Source organism: Macaca fascicularis, chromosome X (assembly GCF_037993035.2).
Source record: "Macaca fascicularis isolate 582-1 chromosome X, T2T-MFA8v1.1".
Classification (NCBI taxonomy): Eukaryota; Metazoa; Chordata; class Mammalia; order Primates; family Cercopithecidae; genus Macaca; species Macaca fascicularis.
This window is the reverse complement of record NC_088395.1, coordinates 123407290-123425576: the sequence shown is the minus strand read 5'-3', so window position 1 is coordinate 123425576 and position 18287 is coordinate 123407290. Positions and strand designations below refer to the sequence as shown.

The 18287-nt window shown below is 36.1% G+C and overlaps 1 long non-coding RNA gene across 1 annotated transcript in view; it reads left to right on the top strand.

The window, feature by feature from the left end:
- LOC123571019 (uncharacterized) overlaps positions 1-17623 on the top strand; it is a 492533-nt gene extending 474910 nt beyond the window's left edge. The window contains exon 6 of the long non-coding RNA XR_010584231.1: positions 17542-17623. This is a non-coding gene — a long non-coding RNA (uncharacterized lncRNA). The remainder of the gene's footprint in view (positions 1-17541) is intronic.
- Positions 17624-18287: the final 664 nt, after the last annotated feature.

The window sequence follows — 18287 nt, the reverse complement described above, 5'->3', positions numbered from 1 at the left end:
AGAGTCCTTGTAGATATAATCGAATTAATATGAGGCCTTGATGCATTAGCATGGGCCCTAATCTGACACTTGGTGTCCTTATAAGAAAAAGGAAGTTTGGACACAAACACACAGAAGATGGCCATATTAAGAAGGCTGCAGAGATTGCAACTATGGTGCCATACATCAAGGAATGCCAAGATTACCAGCAAATACCAGAAGCTAGAAAAGGCAAGGAAGGATTCTTCCGTAGAGACTTCAGAGGGAACATGGCCATGCTGACACCTTTATTTTGAACTTGTAGCCTCCAGAACTGTGAGAGAATGTATTTCTCTTGTTTTAAGCCCCTCACTTTGCTGTGATGGGCCTAGAAAATTAATATAGTTATGTTCCTTGTATTATGTTTACAATATGATGTCAAAGTGCTAGAGGATTAATTTAACTTTTTTTTTAAATTATTTTTTATTATTATACTTTAAGTTCTAGGGTACATGTGATTGCATTGGGAGTTATACCTGATGTAATTTAACTTTTTAAGGCAGAGTTCCTGCAAGGGAAAACTCTTTAGAAATTTGATTCCAATGATGGCAAATAGAGACAAGAACTAAAGAAATGAATGTATTCTCTAGGATGCTGCATGAAGGGTGTGGCAAGACCACATAGGAGAGAGAAGCATAGGCCAATAAAAATATTCTCTGGGAGGCTAATTCCCCAAATTATCTGAGGTCTGCAACAAATCCTAGGAATATCCATAAGAATTTTTAAAGGTATGGTGACCAACCATCTCAGTTGTCCCAAGACTGAGAGGTTTCCCATAACATGAGACTTTCAGTGTTAAAACTGAGATAGTTTGGGGCAAACTGGGATGAGTTGATAATTCCATTAAAGCTATATACAGAATAATAAGGTGGCTAAGAAAAATATTTGCTTGCCGTTTGAGGTAGATCAGGTAATGTTTATAGATAATGGAGGGAAATTAGTTATTTAACTCTTGACTCTTACGTTCTCTGTCAAGTAGAATTATTTTCACATAGAAAAGGAGAAAACTAAGATGGCTACAAGGAATTTGAACTTGGTGCAGAACTAGAGAGCACATAACTTAGAAAACTGGTCCACATTTTCTTCGTTCAGTATCCAATTCACTGGGCAACATATAACTTTAAGTCCCACGAAATCACAGTAAGTGGTGTTTCTCACTGTCCACTTGGGATCCTGAAACCTAAGGGGATGAATGTCAATGATGAAACTCATCATTGACATTGTCTCTCCCCCTTTCTCCTCAAGTTACCCTGCAGAAACTCTGTAGCCCCACTAATTTGCAATGCTCCTGTCCTCCCAGGTTCCATGACTGCCAAGATGCTCAGCTCTAGAAAAGCCTAATTATTTATTCTTTCTATCCTTCTATATACAACCAGCTTCTTTCTACTCTACATTTTTCCCCTGATTAGAGCTTCCATGTGCATAGCGGTTTTTTTTTTTTTTTTTTTGAGATGAAGTCTCGCTCTGTCGCCCAGGCTGGAGTGCAGTGGCGCGATCTCGGCTCACTGCAAGCTCTGCCTCCCGGGTTCACGCCATTCTCCTGCCTCAGCCTCCCTAGTAGCCGGGACTACAGGCGCCTGCCACCGCGCCCGGCTAGTTTTTTGTATTTTTTAGTAGAGACAGGGTTTCACCGTGTTAGCCAGGATGGTCTCGATCTCCTGACCTCGTGATCTGCCCGTCTCGACCTCCAAAGTACTGGGATTACAGGCTTGAGCCACTGCGCCCGGCCAGCATAGTGGTTTTTGAATCTGAGTTTCTTCTTTCCTTTAAAACTGGCTGAAAACTCACCTCTTCCAAGAAGTTTTTCTTAATTGAGCTCACTATAGTCTAATAACTCATTATTTCATGTCCCTAATTCCTAGATACCGTATTCAACAATTATATTAATTGTAACTACAATTACAATAACAACTGTGTGTCTTGTCTATGACCCACATGATGTCTACTGATATAGGCTGTCCAAGATCATGTATCTGAAAAGAAAACAATTTATGGATTGTTAGAATGATCATCTCTGCTTATTTGTGGTCCACCTTGCACATACTCTTGATTACTTCTTCTAAAGAGAATAGATAGGATGTATCATATCCATCAGGGTGCAGCAAGGATGAGGATCCAGCATCTTGTGGTCTTGTTGATGACTGGCTAATTCATGGGGGTTAACATGATTAGAACTTACATACCTGAGACTACTTTGCCATACAGGGAATGATCCTAGGACTGTTTAACATGACTGACTTTCCAGCCTCCAGGCTCAAATGAATAACATCTTCAGGGCATTGCCAGATATGACATTGCTTAATAATCCTGAAGGCAACCATAACTATCTACTTTTTATTAGCATTGCCATATTGAAGCCTTAATTAATCTCCTGTGTACGCAATGTTTTTTATTAACATGTTTAATAGAATTAAATGCTTTAGTAACTCCCTTTTATAAATCGGGTGATAGAATATTATAGATGGGCTAAAAGCATCTCAATTTTTAACAAAAATAGTGACCCTGACATTGATCCTGAGCCAAATTCTAGAATACTTTATTAAAAGCATAGTGAGCCACTAGATGCAATTGTCACTGGTGTCTATCTGACTTGAGCCTACTAAAAATAAGTGATACCAAACTAATACCTTTTTTGACAAGATAACTAGTTACCTTGTCTACTAAAGTTAACTAGACTGATGTATCAGGGGAATTCATTAAAGAAGTGAATCCAGGTCGGGCGCGGTGGCTCAAGCCTGTAATCCCAGCACTTTGGGAGGCCGAGATGGGCGGATCACGAGGTCAGGAGATCGAGACCATCCTGGCTAACACAGTGAAACCCCGTCTCTACTAAAAAAATACAAAAAAAATAGCCGGGCGAGGTGGCGGGCGCCTGTAGTCCCAGCTACTCGGGAGGCTGAGGCAGGAGAATGGTGTAAACCCGGGAGGCAGAGCTTGCAGTGAGCTGAGATCCGGCCACTGCACTCCAGCCTGGGCGACAGCGTGAGACTCCCTCTCAAAAAAAAAAAAAAAAAAAAAAAAAAGAAGTGAATCCAAACTGTATCAGTGAGATTTGATTTGATATTTGATTAGGTAGGTAATGAGATATATGTGGACAAATGAAGAAATGTGGCTAGTTGTTAGTACAATTGGGAGAATTGTTAACTGCTGAAGTGGCCCCAACCAAAGAGGCTGATTAATATATTGCTATTCTGAAGAAAAATTTTTAGTGAGGAATCTGTCCTCAGCCTGATACTCCCAACAATTTGTTAAATTCTTGTGTTTTATGAATCACATGATCATATAATCTCTAAGTGTGAAGGAATTGGGAAGAATAGTAAAGATATTAAAGGATATAATGAGGTTTGATGAGATCTGAATATGCTAGAGTGATGGCCAATGCTAACAAGATATAATTAAATGTGGATAAATGCCAGAATTTACTTGTGTCCAGAAAGCCAACTGCATATGTATCAGTTTGAGAATACAACCTCTATAAGTAAAAGACGTAAACATTTTCACTGATCATTATCAATCAGTTCTGTAATGTATCTGCTAAGAAAGCTAATGTAACCCTAAGTTATATTAACAAAAATTTAGTGTCTGGATGGAAGGATGTGATAGGTCCATAGTCTCATTAGTTTCTTGTGCTTCACAGAGTGCACCCGGAGTATCGTGTTAAATTCTGGGTCCTTCCCTCCAAGTGAGTATTTCCTTCTAAATTTATACCTTAAGGCAACAATTTCAATTCCATCTGGAAATTAATAATTCCCAAATGTGTATCAGCAGCCACAATTTTTCTCTAGTTCTCATATCCGTATTTCTCCATTTCCAACTGCTTACTAGTTGTCTCTAGTTTGTTGTGCACTTGACATCTCAAATTCAAGAAATCAAAAATTAAAATTATCACCTCCACTGCTTATGCTACCATCTATTACCACATCAATGCTCACACAATGACATCCATTTTTCCATTAATATGGAAAAATTTTATTTATACGTCCTTTAACCTGAAACCTGGGAACCAGACTTGATTCCTTTAACTTAACTCCAGACAACTGATATTTATCACTACATTTTGCCATTTCTACTCTTGAATCTTTCTTCAACCCCCCTATTCTCTTCATCTCCACTTAATACTGCCTGAATTTGACACTTTAGTATATTATTTCTCATTCAGATTAACTATAGTTTCCCTCATGCGTCCCTCATGCTTTTGCATTTGCTGGTATTTACACCTAAAATAAATATAATATTGGACATTGGGCTATGTTTTAGAGATAAAAACTCATTTTAGCCCTTAATTCTCTCATACTTTTATGGAAGAAAAAGCCATGTAAATTATTATAATACATATGATGTAAAGATGGAGATTTTTATGAAGGTTCAGAGGAGAAGACTATAGTAAGTCAGTAGGAAATCTACATACAGGGTAGAAAATTGTCTTGGAGGAAGTGAGACCTGAACTCGGAGTAAATAAGTATTAACCAATAATTTCTGATAGAGAGTATACAGCATGAGCAAAGTTATGAAGGTAATGAATAGAAAAGTATATGTAGGAAGCACAAAGCGTTTGATATTGATACACGGCAGAGTGAGAGATAGAAAGCTGACATTAGCTAAGACTGCAGAGGGAGGCAGGAGCTATCTTACAAGGTTCATGGTAAGAAACTTGGACATTATTCTGTGAGCATCAGAGAGCCATGAAATAATTTTAGTAACAAACATGAAATTATCTGATTATCATTTCTTAAAAAATTTAGTGGTCTTTGATATGGTTTAGTTACCTCAAAAATAAACCCCTTCATTTTTTAAGAGTGTTTAGGCTAGAACTTTATTCTCCTTTACAGGTAAATATGGTTTCTTTGGGCAGAAATTAGGAGCTATTTTATGGCCTGTTAATCCCTCTAGGCTAAATACTTGAGTCATGGTTCTGGAGCTAGGGGTTGGAACAATGGCAAGCTTCTTTCTGAGTGACATCCCTGCTCTAGCTGTTGAGAGCACTCAGTAGAGAGGATGGACAGCAGACTGAGATAACCTCAACTTGCTAGCATGGGATTGCCACATCACAAGCAAGACCAAGAAAGGTAAGGGCCCTAGTATTCTCAGAGTACTAATCAAAGTATAGCCCATTTCCCATGAGTGGGACAGGCAGAAGGGAACCCCAACTTCTTAATCACACTTGTCTAGGACTTATCCTCACTATCAGGTAGCAAGGGACAGGATGAAAAATGCTAATACCTTGTTGTCCCTAAAATAAGGCCTCTGTCTGGGCATTGTGGGGACAGGGAGTCCAGTGTTCTTAGCTGAAGCAATCTGAGTAAAGTTTCCGTCTTGCTAGGCTGGGTTTGGGGAAGAAGTGGTATTGGGTCAAATATCACAGTCTCTGGCCTTTATTTCTGAATTTTCATATATATTCTGGAACAGATTTTTCTTCATTTGCTATTTGCCTTTAGGAACATTTTTAGAGATGTTAAATGTTTCTGATTGTTTGTTTTTAGTTTTCTCCAGTTTCACTGGCGACTGTATCAGTGGAACTCCTAATGCCGTTGTGTCAGAAGTCAAGTTCCCTGATTGTATTTTATATAGATCATTTTGGTAACTGTGAGAAGAGTTGATGAGTGATGAAAATAACTAGAGTCAAGGAAGTGAGTTAAGGCATGGCTGTGTAAGTCCAAGGTATAGATGATGAGATCCTGAACTTAGGGCAATTATATAAGACAGATTTGAAAGAGAGAAAGAGGCAAATGAATATGTAGGATTTGGTGCCATATGTATAGAAAAATAAAGCAAAGTCAGAAATGCCCACACATTTCTAATGTAGGTGATTCTGTAGGTGGAGTTAGTTCCGTGTCAGTAATGAACATGGGATAAGGACTTTGGTTTGGACATATTGAGTTTAAGGTGATTGTGGACCATCTAGGTAAAAATGTCAAGTAAGCATTTTACACATACATATAAAGCCCAGTCTGGGATGGAGATATATGTTCCAAAGTTATCAACATTTAACATGGCAGTAAATATCACAAAAGTAAGTGAAATTGCTAAAGTAAATAAAATTTCTCATTTTCTCATAAAATGAGAAAAGCAGTGTATATGGGACAGAGCTGTCCAGAACAACAGTGAAGGAAAAGAGGCAGAACCAGAAGGAGCCCATGAAAGAGAAAAAGAATGGTTAGAGCAGAGTATGATGTAATAGAAACCTAGTGCTTCAAGAAGGAAGTAATCAACTTGTCTGATGTAGCAGAGAGGTCACACAGCATAAGGATGTTAAAATACCAATTGAATTTAGCAATCTCTGCTCTCTATCCCCTTGTTCAAATGAAAAATTCCCATGGAACATTTAAAGCACTTCTCAGTTGTAACACACTAATCCTTCTCTGAACATTTTCCCTCACTCCCTCTCCCTTGTGTCTTCTAGGTAGATTTACATTCTCCTTCCTTTATGTTCCTTAATGATCTCGTTCATAATTTTATTATAGCAGTTGTTACAAAGCTTTGTATGTGTTTGTCCTCTTACATAACCTCCCCCATTAGACTAAAAGTGTACTGAGAGGTGGAAAATTTTATACTCTTCACTACAGTGTCATTTCACCAAGCACAGTGCCTAATACACAGAAGGTACAAAGTAAGTATTTGCTAGTGTATGAGATGACTTGACGTAATAGTTTATAGAAGACAGTTGAAGAAACTGAAAATATTTATTGAAGAGCAAAACTTATACCAAGATTTGACCACTGTAGTCAGAAATTTGAAGCATTGACACATGGAAAAGTGATTTATCTTTTTCCTAGTGGCGTCCAAGACTAAGACAAATATGAGAAATCATCACAAAAAGAGAATTTGTTTAATTCAACAAATAATTACTAAATTATCAGTGCAAGCATCAGTTGCACTGTGTTTAAGAAAGTGGCAATTTCCTGCCATTGAAAGTGTCTAGTAATAAGATAGATGACTACTTATGGGGCATATTGCACAGGGCATTTGCGATTGAATTTGAGGAACTCAAAACATTTCTAATACAACCTGGCTATTTTTATTATCATGTTTTATCATTCCATGTAATATCAGTCGTGGACATGCATCAAGATCAATGGACAATAGTTTTGGTTTCATAGTCTCTGAAAAATATGAAAATATAATCAGGGTGCTGAAAATTAGCAAATGAAAATCAGGAAGTTTAGTCAAATTTGAATTTTAGGAAAAAAAGAACAGTATTTTAGTATACCTGTATCTTATGTAATGTTTGGAATAAACTTAGGAAAAGAAAAAAAAAAAAAGTTGTTGGCCTGGCGCGGTGGCTCACGCCTGTAATCCCAGCACTTTGGGAGGCTGAGGTGGGCCGATCACAAGTTCAGGAGATCAAGACCATCCTGGCCAACATGGTGAAACCCCATCTCTACTAAAAGTACAAAAATTTGCTGAGTGTGGTGGTGTGTGCCTGTAGTCCTAGCTACTCAGGAGGCTAAGGCAGGAGAATCGCTTGAATCTGGGAGCTGGAGGTTGCAATGAGCCAAGATCGCACCACTGTACTCCAGACTGGCAACAGAGTGAGACTCAGTCTAAAAAAAGAAAAAAAAAAGTTGTTTATCTGAAATTTAAATTTAATTCTCTTCAACTTTATGTGGTAATTTAAATTTAATTATCTTCAACTTTATGTGGTAACACCATTTATTATGTCATACACAAAATATTCAGCTGTGTGTATACTATCAATATATACTATCAATTAGTATATAAAATACAGGTTGGGATTTTTGTAATTTTATAATTTTTGTGAGTACATTGTCAATGTACATATTTATGGGGCATATGAGATATTTTGGTACAGTAATGCAATGTGTAATAATCTCATCATGGAAAATTGAGTATCCATTCCCTCAAGCACATATCCTTTCTGTTACAAACAATCCAATTGTATTCTTTTAGTTATGTTAAATGTACAATTAAAACATTGTTGACTATGGTCCCCCTGTTATGCTGTTACATACTAGATCTTATTCATTCTTTCTAATTTTGTACACATTAACTATCCCCTCCTCCCCAGTGACCCCTCACTATCCTTCCCAGCCACTGGTAAACATTCTTCTATTCTCTATTTCCATGAGTTCAATTGTTTTGATTTTTAGAACCCACAAATGAGTGATAACATGTGATGTTTGTCTGTCTGTGCCTGGCTCATTTCACTTAACATAATGACTTCCAGTTCCATTCATGTTGTTGCAAATGACTAGGTCTCATTCTTTTTGATGGCTGAATAATACTCCATTGTGTGTAAGTACTACATTTTCTTTACCCACTTATCTGTTGATGGACACTCAGGTTGCATCCAAATCTTGGGTATTGTGAATAGTGCTGTAACAAATATGAGAGTGCAGGTATCTCTTCAATACACCGATTTCCTTTCTTTGGTGTATATACCCAGCACTATGATTGCTGGATCATATAGTAGCTGTATTTATAGCTTTTTCAGGAGCCTCTAAACTGTTCTCCATAGTAGTCGTACTAATTTACATTTCCATCAACACCATATGAGCCTTCCTTTTTCTCCATAACATCACAAGCATTTGTTATTACCTGACTTTTGGTTATAAGCCATTTTAACTGGGTGAAACGATGTCTCATTGCAGGTTGGATTTGCATTTCTCTGATGATCACCTTTTCATAAGCCTGTTTGCCATTTGTATATCTTCTTTTGAGAAATGTCTATTTAAATATTTCGTCCATCTTAAATCAGATTATTAGAATTTTTCCCATAGCGTTAGTTGAGGGCTTTATATATTCTAGTTATTCATCCTAGTCACATGGGTAGTTTGCAAATATTTTCTCCCGTTCTGTGGATTGTCTCTTCATTTTGTTGATTGTTTTCTTTAATGTGCAGAGGATTTTTATAATAACTTCATGTGATCCCATTTATCCATTTTTTTGCATTGGTTGCCTGTTCTTGTGGGGTATTGCTTAAGAAATCTTTGCCCTGACCAATATCCTGGAGATTTTCTCCAATGACATCCTGTAGAAGTTTTGTAATTTAAAGTCTTAGATTTAAGGCTTTAATCCATTTTGATTTGATTTCTGTATACAGCAACAGATAAGGATCCAGTTTTATTCTTCCACTTATAAGTATTCAGCTTCCCCAGCACCATTTACTGAAGAGACTCTTTTCCCCAGTGTAAGTTCTTGGCACCCTTATCAAAAATTACTTCTCTGTAGGTGTGTAAATTTTTTTCTGAGTTCTCTGTTCTGTTCCATTGGTCTATGTGTCTGTTTTTTTTTTTTTTTTTTTTTCAGTGTCATGCTGTTTTGGTTACTATACCTCTTTCATATAATTTGAAGTCAGGAAAGCTGGAATCTTGGGGCAAACTAGGTACATAAGTACCTTTAGACACAAAATTAAGGGCATATGTGGTAGTCAAGTATAACTGGAAAACAATTTAGGAACCCCAAACTTGTGACTAAAATCCAGACTGGGATGGTAGCTTACTCCTAAGCCACAGTGATGATTGTGGCTTAGATTACAGCTAAACTCTCTGTCTCAGTCAGGAGCTGGGGCATATATTTGCCTAATGGAAGCACCAATAAAACTCAGCTTTAAGGAACTGAGGAAAGCAAAGGTATCATTATAGTGTAAAAAGCCCAATCACAGCAACATGGCACAAGTATACATATGTAACAAACCTGCACGTTATGCACATGTACCCTAGAACTTAAAGTATAATAATAATAAACAAACAAACAAAAAAGCCCTGCTTTACTCAGCCTAGTGCAAATCCTTTTCACACAGAAAGGAGACCTAAAGTAGTGTCAACCTTGGGAGAGGGGAGAGTTTCCTGCATTTCTTTTGCTTGGAAGCCATTTTTCTGTATTTTTAATTCAGTTTGCATTATCTTCCTTTGTATCTAAGCATTCCCATTTGATAATTACTATATCTTTTAGGTCATTGTAGTACATTTCAATAAATGACTTAGAATTTGTTCAATTGAACATTTTGTGGCCTGAAAGACTAAACATTCATTTTAAAAATGAATATCACTGAGAAACTACAGGGAAGCACAAACTCCTTTGTCTGATTGAAATCACTCCCCTACAGCACAATGTGGCCATCTAGCTTTCACCAGACAGAAACAGCTGTTGAAAGACCATTGTAGCTTTCTTTTATTTTGAATCACTAAGGACATTTCAGGAAGAGATTTTGAATTATGTATTAGAACATTCATTGGTATCAATCTATATCTGAACCCTCTGTGCTTCCTCCTTAAGCATTAGCACCTCTGTAGGTACTGAGAGGACTTTCCACCAGTGGCAAATAAGCAGAAGGCATGAGTCTGCAGCATTTGCTTTTCTGTGTTTGGATAAGCAGTGAAAATAAAAATAAAAATGCATATATGACCTAACTCATCATGTACCTTTTTATAGTTTGAATGCTATAGCACAAAGAGAGTCTGAAATCAGCACAGTTCCAAAACCCATAGGGATTCTGTGTTGTCACTTGTTCAGCAATCAGTTAATGCGCAGACCTCGCACAATAACTTGCTCACTAAGGAAATTTTCACTTCTCACACAGCACCAGACCCTGTAAGTTGAGAGACAAAAATGAGATGATCTCTGTAACTAAAGACTTGAACTGTTTTCCTTCTTTGGAAACTTTTCTAAATTCTCATAGTTTGTCTTATTTGATAGTTGGCCTTGAGAGGTGACATTGTTGATAGGCAATTTGGTCAGTCATCAATAAAGGAACATAGCAGCCATCTCAGTCTCCTTCTGCAGAGCTCTCTTGACAGATACAGAAATCATCTGCATTGTGGAAGTTATCAGTCAGCTGGATGTTCTTGGGGGACAGGAAATAAGAAGTCATACTAATGGGTGAATCAAGAAAGACCTCTTCAAAGATCATTCACGGCCTATGGGCAGCCAAGGAAAACCACTGGATACAATGACCTAAAATCTCTGCAAACATAAATCTGAAGGATTGTGTCGATTGTTTTGCAAAAAAGTGCCACTGCTTTATTAAAACATAGAAGCTCCAGATTGAAATTACTCCTGAAATAACCTGTACCTTAGAGATAAAACTCTGATCAGATCACAGGACTCACCTCCCAGGTGAGAGTGTTGGAATTCTTATTTGAAATGTATATTTGAGTGGAATTTTAATTGTGCTATAGTTCCGAGTTTGAATTCAGACAATCTATATTGAAATCCTAGCGCACAGTTTACTAGTTTAGCAGCGGCAGTGCTTTTATCTCTGCCTCCTACTGCCCATAATTCCTATTAGCCACCAATTAAAGTTACACCCATAATCAAAGACAATGTGTTACTCTGCCAGTAAAACTTCAAGACAAATCCCTTTATTCTTTCTTTTGTTTACCACTCCTAAATTTATGTTTTGCAGAGATTCTGGAGTTACTTTGTGAAATAGGTTAAGGTATTTAAACTTTTATTTAGAAAAAAGATATGATTTACTAACTTATGTTTCAATATTGGGAGGTTAAATTATAATATATGTCAAGAATATACCATAATGTTTGAGATATATTCTCCACTCAAATGGTAACTTATTATCCTCTTCTCAAATTTATATTACTAATATTACTAACAGCAATAAATAAAACAATAGTCTTTATTTTTATCATTTGTTGTGTTTAGCTTGCCTCAAGTGTCATCCTTCTCCGTGATTCTAAGTTACTTCTTAATGCTTCCGTTTTTGATTCCGAGGATATTTCTACCACATAGGGGACATCCACACCTGAAAGTAGCTGAGCAATTAAGACTTATTGCATGCACATTTTTAACATTTCATATTAAGAATTCACTATTTGCATTACAACCTCATATATCTATTTATCCCTACAATGTACAAGGCTCTGGGCCAAGCAGTGTTATATTTAGACCACATTTGATTTGTTTAATGACATGAATACTGAAAGGACTGAGGGAGATTAGGGTCAGGGAACTAGATGTCTCCCTTGTATTAGAGTAGGATCTGATGAGGCAAACTCAAATGTAGGTCCTGCAAAGAAGTCCAATTCAACAAACAAAGCATGATATTCAGATCACAGGCAATTACTTTACTACCACAGTCAACATCAAGGATTTATCAGGAAGTAATGAAGTAGGTGGGACAAAGACAGCAATAAGCAACTCCAAATTGGAAGAGGCAACAATTGAGGGAGATTATTGGAATAAGGGATGTCTGCCACATAACTATGTAAAAGATTGTGTCTGGTTACATGACACCAGTCACTAGCTTAGAATATACTAGCAAGAGCTAGTCTCTGATGTTGAGAATACAGAATGGTAGAAGATACATGGATTCTGGAGCCACATGAATATGATTAAACCTCCAAATCTGTCAGTTATTCACTGGATGACTTTAGACATGTTATATAATCTCTCTGAGCTTCAAGTTCCGTATGTCTAAAATAAAAGTAATATAATTAATATTTCAGAGATATAGTGAGAATTACGGCAGCTAGGCTGTGTCTGGAATTTATTGAGAACACTCTCCTATTATTAATGTTTAATAAAGACGTGAACAGAAATTAGCAGCTCCAGCTTTGAGCTTTAGTTTTGAAGGTTTTTAGTCCATGTGTAGGAAATTGGCAATGGAAAAGCAGAGTTCAGTCATAGAGGAACTATGATCCTAAACTCTAATAAGGCAGGGAACTGTACTTTGGCACATGAAACAAATGTAAATAGGAATTCAACAACAATAACAAAGGACTCAAGATGGCCACTTTGCTCTAAAAGCAAGTTAAAAACTCAGTAACCAAAAATAGAGCACAAGGCAAGGATGGGATTATGAGAAAGAGTAACTCAATACTGTGTCTTGTGGCACAAAGTAAAGTTCCTAAAATTCTTGCTGATATAATAGATATAATTTGTTCTAGAAACAAGGCTGAGCTTATAGATGTGTGTGTGTGTGTGTGTGTGTGTATGAGTGGCTATAGATAAGTGGATTGGAGATATTCAGAACCTGGGAACTAGAGAACAACAAATGTCAATGTATAAGTTTTATATGCTAGGTCAGTGCTATCAAATAGAACTTCCAGCAATTATGAACATTTTCTATATCTGCAATATTCAACATGTTAGCCACTACCCACATGTGGCTATTGAACACTTGAAATGTAATTAGCACAACTGAGGACTTATTTTAAATTATATTTTATTTGTGCTATTTGGGGTTTACTCACCTTCCTAGATATATACATTAATATTTTCATGAAATTTAAGACATTTTCAGCCATAATTTTTTGAAATATTCTTTCTGCTTTCTTCTTTTCCTTTTCTGCTTTCGGAAATCCTACTGTGTGTATCTTAGTAATTTTGTGTTGTTCTGCAGGTCTCTGAGGCGCTATTTATTTTTCCTCATTATTTTTTCTAATTTTTATATTGCATAACCTCTACTTATTTTCAAGTTCACTGATTCTGTTTGCTCAAAGATGCTGTTGACTATTTCAAGTCAAATTTTTAATTCAGTTATTATACTTTTCAACGCCATAATTTCTACCTGGTATTTCTTTTAAAAATAATTTATTTCTCTTTGTTAATATTTTCTATGCAGAGAGACATTGTTTTTATACTTTCATTTAGATTTTTAGACATTACTTCCTCCAATTACCGTATTTTGACCATATTTAAAATAACTGATTTAAAATCTCTGTCTAGTAAGTCCAATGTCTGGGCTCCTTAGGGGACAGTTTTTATTTACTATTTTATTTACTGTGTATGAACAGTGCTTTCTTATTTTTCTGAGTGTTTTATATATTTTGAGTTAAAATTGAAAATGTTAAGTAATATAATGTGGTAACTCTGGAAATCATGTTCCCCCCAACCCCCACCATGGTCTGCTGTTGTTTGTTTGCTTAGTGGTATTTCTGAACTAATTTTGTAAAGTCTGTAGTTTTGGTCACGTGTGGCTGTTAAAGCCTCTGCTTGACTAAGTTAGTGATAAGCTAATAACTCATTAATTTAAATTCAGATAAATTTAAAATCTAAACAAACACATGTGACTATTAAACAATGCAGCTTTAGGTTTTCATAATTATTTGGACAATATTTACAGATATGAAAAACTAACAAATAATTTTTCTGTATAAAATAGTTGTCAACTTAGTGTTATCTCACATGATGAAAAAAAAAAAAAAGCTTTCACAGTAAACTAATGAAAGACAGATATTTTCCAAAGTGATAGAATTTTATTTTAGCCTATAGAGATTTTTAGGATTTACAGTGAAGAAGAGGAATAAAGATTCTAAGTGGTCAGGCAAATTATGTGAAGAAAGAAAGCTACAATGGAAGACATGTTGCAGAGATCATGATCGGATTAATTTTCCTTGAATAAAGAGTTCACAAAGGTGATTGATCAGTGACAACCGTGGAAATTTATGTTGAGAATAGAACATGGAAAGCCTTGTATATCAGGCTGAGATATTTTAAACTTGGCAATGTGGAAAGTCACTAGAAATGCACACACACACACACACACACACACACACACACACACACGGTTTAGAGTTTTTCCTTTTTGGTTAGAGAAGTAAATACATTTATATTGATTTGCTATTGGCTTTCAAGCAACAGAAACTGCTACTTTCTTTCATTTACTTATAATATTTATATATTTAAAGTATAAAACCAATACATGTATATACTAGTACATTTGGAAAACAGAAAAGTATGAAAAAAAACATTAAAAATTGTGCATAATCTCAAACCAATACAGGTTTTCCAATAAGAGCTTAATGTGATGAGAACAGTGTTTGAATAGATTAATCTGGTGATAGTGTACAGGATAGATTCAAGGAAGTAGGTGTTACCTAGTCTCTTCCAAAGCAGAGATGTTGGTGAAACGTAGAACATCTTGGAGCATGTCTTTAACAAAGCTAGATGAATAGTTACCCCTTGAGACTCAGTAGAAACACTATAAAAGTGGAAAAATGTTCACATAGGCTGCTCAAACATAACTCTTATGGTAAGAACATCTCTTCTATACTGTGTGTTCAAAGAACAGAAACAAAATCCTGTATTCATCAATATATCTAAATTAAAAATAGGTGTACTTTCTGACTCAACAATTCCAATTCTAAGAGTTTATCTTAGAGACATGCTTACACTAATACTCAAATTGTATGTACACAGATACTCATTGAACATTGTTTAATAGCAGGTTAATTGGAAACACTGTTAATATATATCAAAAAGGAGTGATTAAATAAATAGAGTAGGATACTATACAAATGTTAGAAATAAATACTATAAAAATATTGCAAACAATATACTGACATGGAATGATACATAACAGTATGATTAACATGACCCGATCCACTCATTCAACATACACTTACTGAGCCTGGCACTGTGCTAGGCACTAAAACTTCAACAGTGATAAAGACAGAAACAATCACTGCAACCATGAAGTTTACATTATGAAGGTGGCATTGCAAAATTCATATGATAATAAAGCACTCTATCAATTTAATTACAAATCCTTTCCTTTCCTAGTGACTCATAAAATAATGACGTTTGTAACAATGCCATTTTAGGTTTTATGAGATATGTTAGATGAATTAATTACAAATTGTAATGAATAACAAAGAACAAAAAAAAGAAAGAACCACAATGGTGAACAGTAGAAATAAGAAGGGGTGCCTTACAAAAGGAAAGTCAGCAGAGGTCACAAGGAAACTGAGTCCTAAAGAATTGGTAATGGCTGGCCATAAGAATAATTGAAGAATATTATAATGTTATTTTTTCTAAAACATGGGCATATATTGTTTGTATAATTAAAAATATAGCCAACCAATAAGTTATTACAATAACCCCAAACATAGTTACTTTTGTATTCAGTATTATTTATCCTAATTTGTATCAATAATGCCATTGTATCCAATGTCATGAATAAATGTAAAGATCCATCCAAATGTCAGACTGCTTGTAGGTTCAGAACGTATTGCTCCAAGAGTTTCAGGGAAACTTAAAAAATCTGCTCCTTGTGGTTTTTTTATATCAGATTTAGGATACCTGGCAGTGTAATCCATCAGTACCATTTGCTGTTTGATGAAGCTGAGCAGCTTCTTATTCTTTCAATGCCTGACATGTAGTTGGGGTGGGGAAGCTTTTATTCTAAATGCCTCTTAACTCCCAGAGGAGACTTAGTAAATCTGGAAAATAAGATTCAGTGATTTTTTTCTTTTGTTTTGTTTTTATTTTCCCCAAACAGTGAGGTGATGGTTAGGGATTTGGAAATTTTTTTTAAAAACCTTTTATTTTAAATTATTGTGTTTAAGCACTAAAAGAAATCCTTGAGGCTTATTTTTACGACATTCCCAGTCTGACCCAGTTTGTAACTGTTTGTATAAAGTTGTCTGCAAGAAAGTGAATTAGAATAATTTGCAAGGGTCCTAAATATGGCTTCAAAATACTTCTAGTGAATTTAATTACTTAGTTTGGGAAGTAGTGCCACAGACTTTGAACCGTCTTTTTGGGTCAGTGTATAGGATCCTTTTGGGGAAATCAACTGTGGTGTACACTATTTCATTGTCCCTCTGAGTGACGTTGGATTGTTGAGTCAGGTTTGTACTCTTGTCCAGCTGAATCTTTGTGGTGTATTGTTAAAATTCATTTTATTGCAGCAGTCCAATCCATTGCTAGGACCAGATTATTATCAACAGAGGGTGGTGAAAGGGTGAGTAATAAAAACAAAAGTGATTGAGTGTGATACATTCAAAATTAGGTACTTAGGGAAATATTTGTATATATTAAGAAAGCCATTGTATCTTTTAGCTGTTTCTAGACATCTGGGACCTGTATCAATTCCGCCTTTACCCTACCTTCAAAATTGTGTGTGGGCATCAAGCTTCAAAATATCTTTCCCTTATTTAGTTGCATTGAATAATGTGTTGGTAAATGATTAACAATTAGCTGGAGGGACAGTGTGAGCAAGGGTGATTATAGCATTTGCTGGTTTCCATGATGTAAACACAGCCTACCATAGCTGGTTTCCAGCTATCAACATAACATCCCCCAATACAGAGTTGGGAACAGATGTGTACAATCAGCTTTCAAAATCATTTTTGATTCTATTAAAGCATAGTGGGAGGTGGCCCTGAAATTGCCACTTGTATCATTCCCAAATAATCCCTATCTCAGGCTCTGCCTCAAGGAATCAAATGTAAGAGACCCTCCCAAACACATTTGCCTTCATTGTTTAGATAACTGCTAAAAACTGTTAGTATTTTTTGAGCTCTTACTATGAACCAAACAATATACTAAGTGCTATTTGTATATACATTATTTTACACAATCCTCACAGCAACCTATGGTATGATTATCATCATCATTCTATGGCTGAGAGGACTAAAGCTTAAAGAGGTGAATTAGTTTCTCCAATTTCACATAGTTTTTAGATGCTATAGCTGGAATCCAAAAGCACAGTTCTGACTGGTTTCAATGCTCCTGTGTTCTATGATAGTGTTCAGAAGGTTTGTGGGCCTGCATTTTGTGATTTAAGCCTTCAATTCTCGCCTTTCCTTAATTATTTTGCAGACACAGACCCAGCCTGAGGCCTGTAAGTTGTCTCATTAGCTATCCAACTGAGTTTTCCAAGTTTTCTCTTCAGACGCAACATGTAAGTCCTGCCCACATTCTTTGACCTACCTGACTGTCCTGGCTGTCTCTCTCTTAGACAAGGCAAATACAATTAGACTTTTCATCACACAATGGACATCTGCTCACCAATGCCTTTTTAGCTATTTGGAAGCCAAGGGCACTTTGAAAATCAGCATTCAGTTACCAGGAATGCTGTGTACTAATGCTTACTAATGCCATGATGTCTAAATATGCATATTAGGAAGGCTAGAGTCCATCATACCCTCATTAGGTGGCTCTAAGTGACATTTTCTGCTTTGTTGTCCACAAGAAAAACAACTGTGTATAGAAACTGCTTTTCCATCTAGTTGCACAACAGCCCCTCCTTTCTCTCTCTCCTTTGCCCTTAGACCTATTTTACACTTATGAACAATTATTTTTATAGAATTTTCTTAACTTTTTAGTTAAAGAGTACCTGTGCAGCTTTATTATATTGGTAAACTTGTATCACGGGGGTTTACTGTACAGATTATTTTGTCACCCAGGTATTAAGCCTAGCACTAATTTGTTAATCTTTTCCTCCTCCCACCCTCTACCCTCATGTAGGTCCCAGTGTCTGTTGTTCCCCTCCGTGTGTCCATGTTGTTCTCATCATTTAGCTCCCACTTCAGAAAAGATGTGTTATTTGGTTTTCTGTTCCTGCA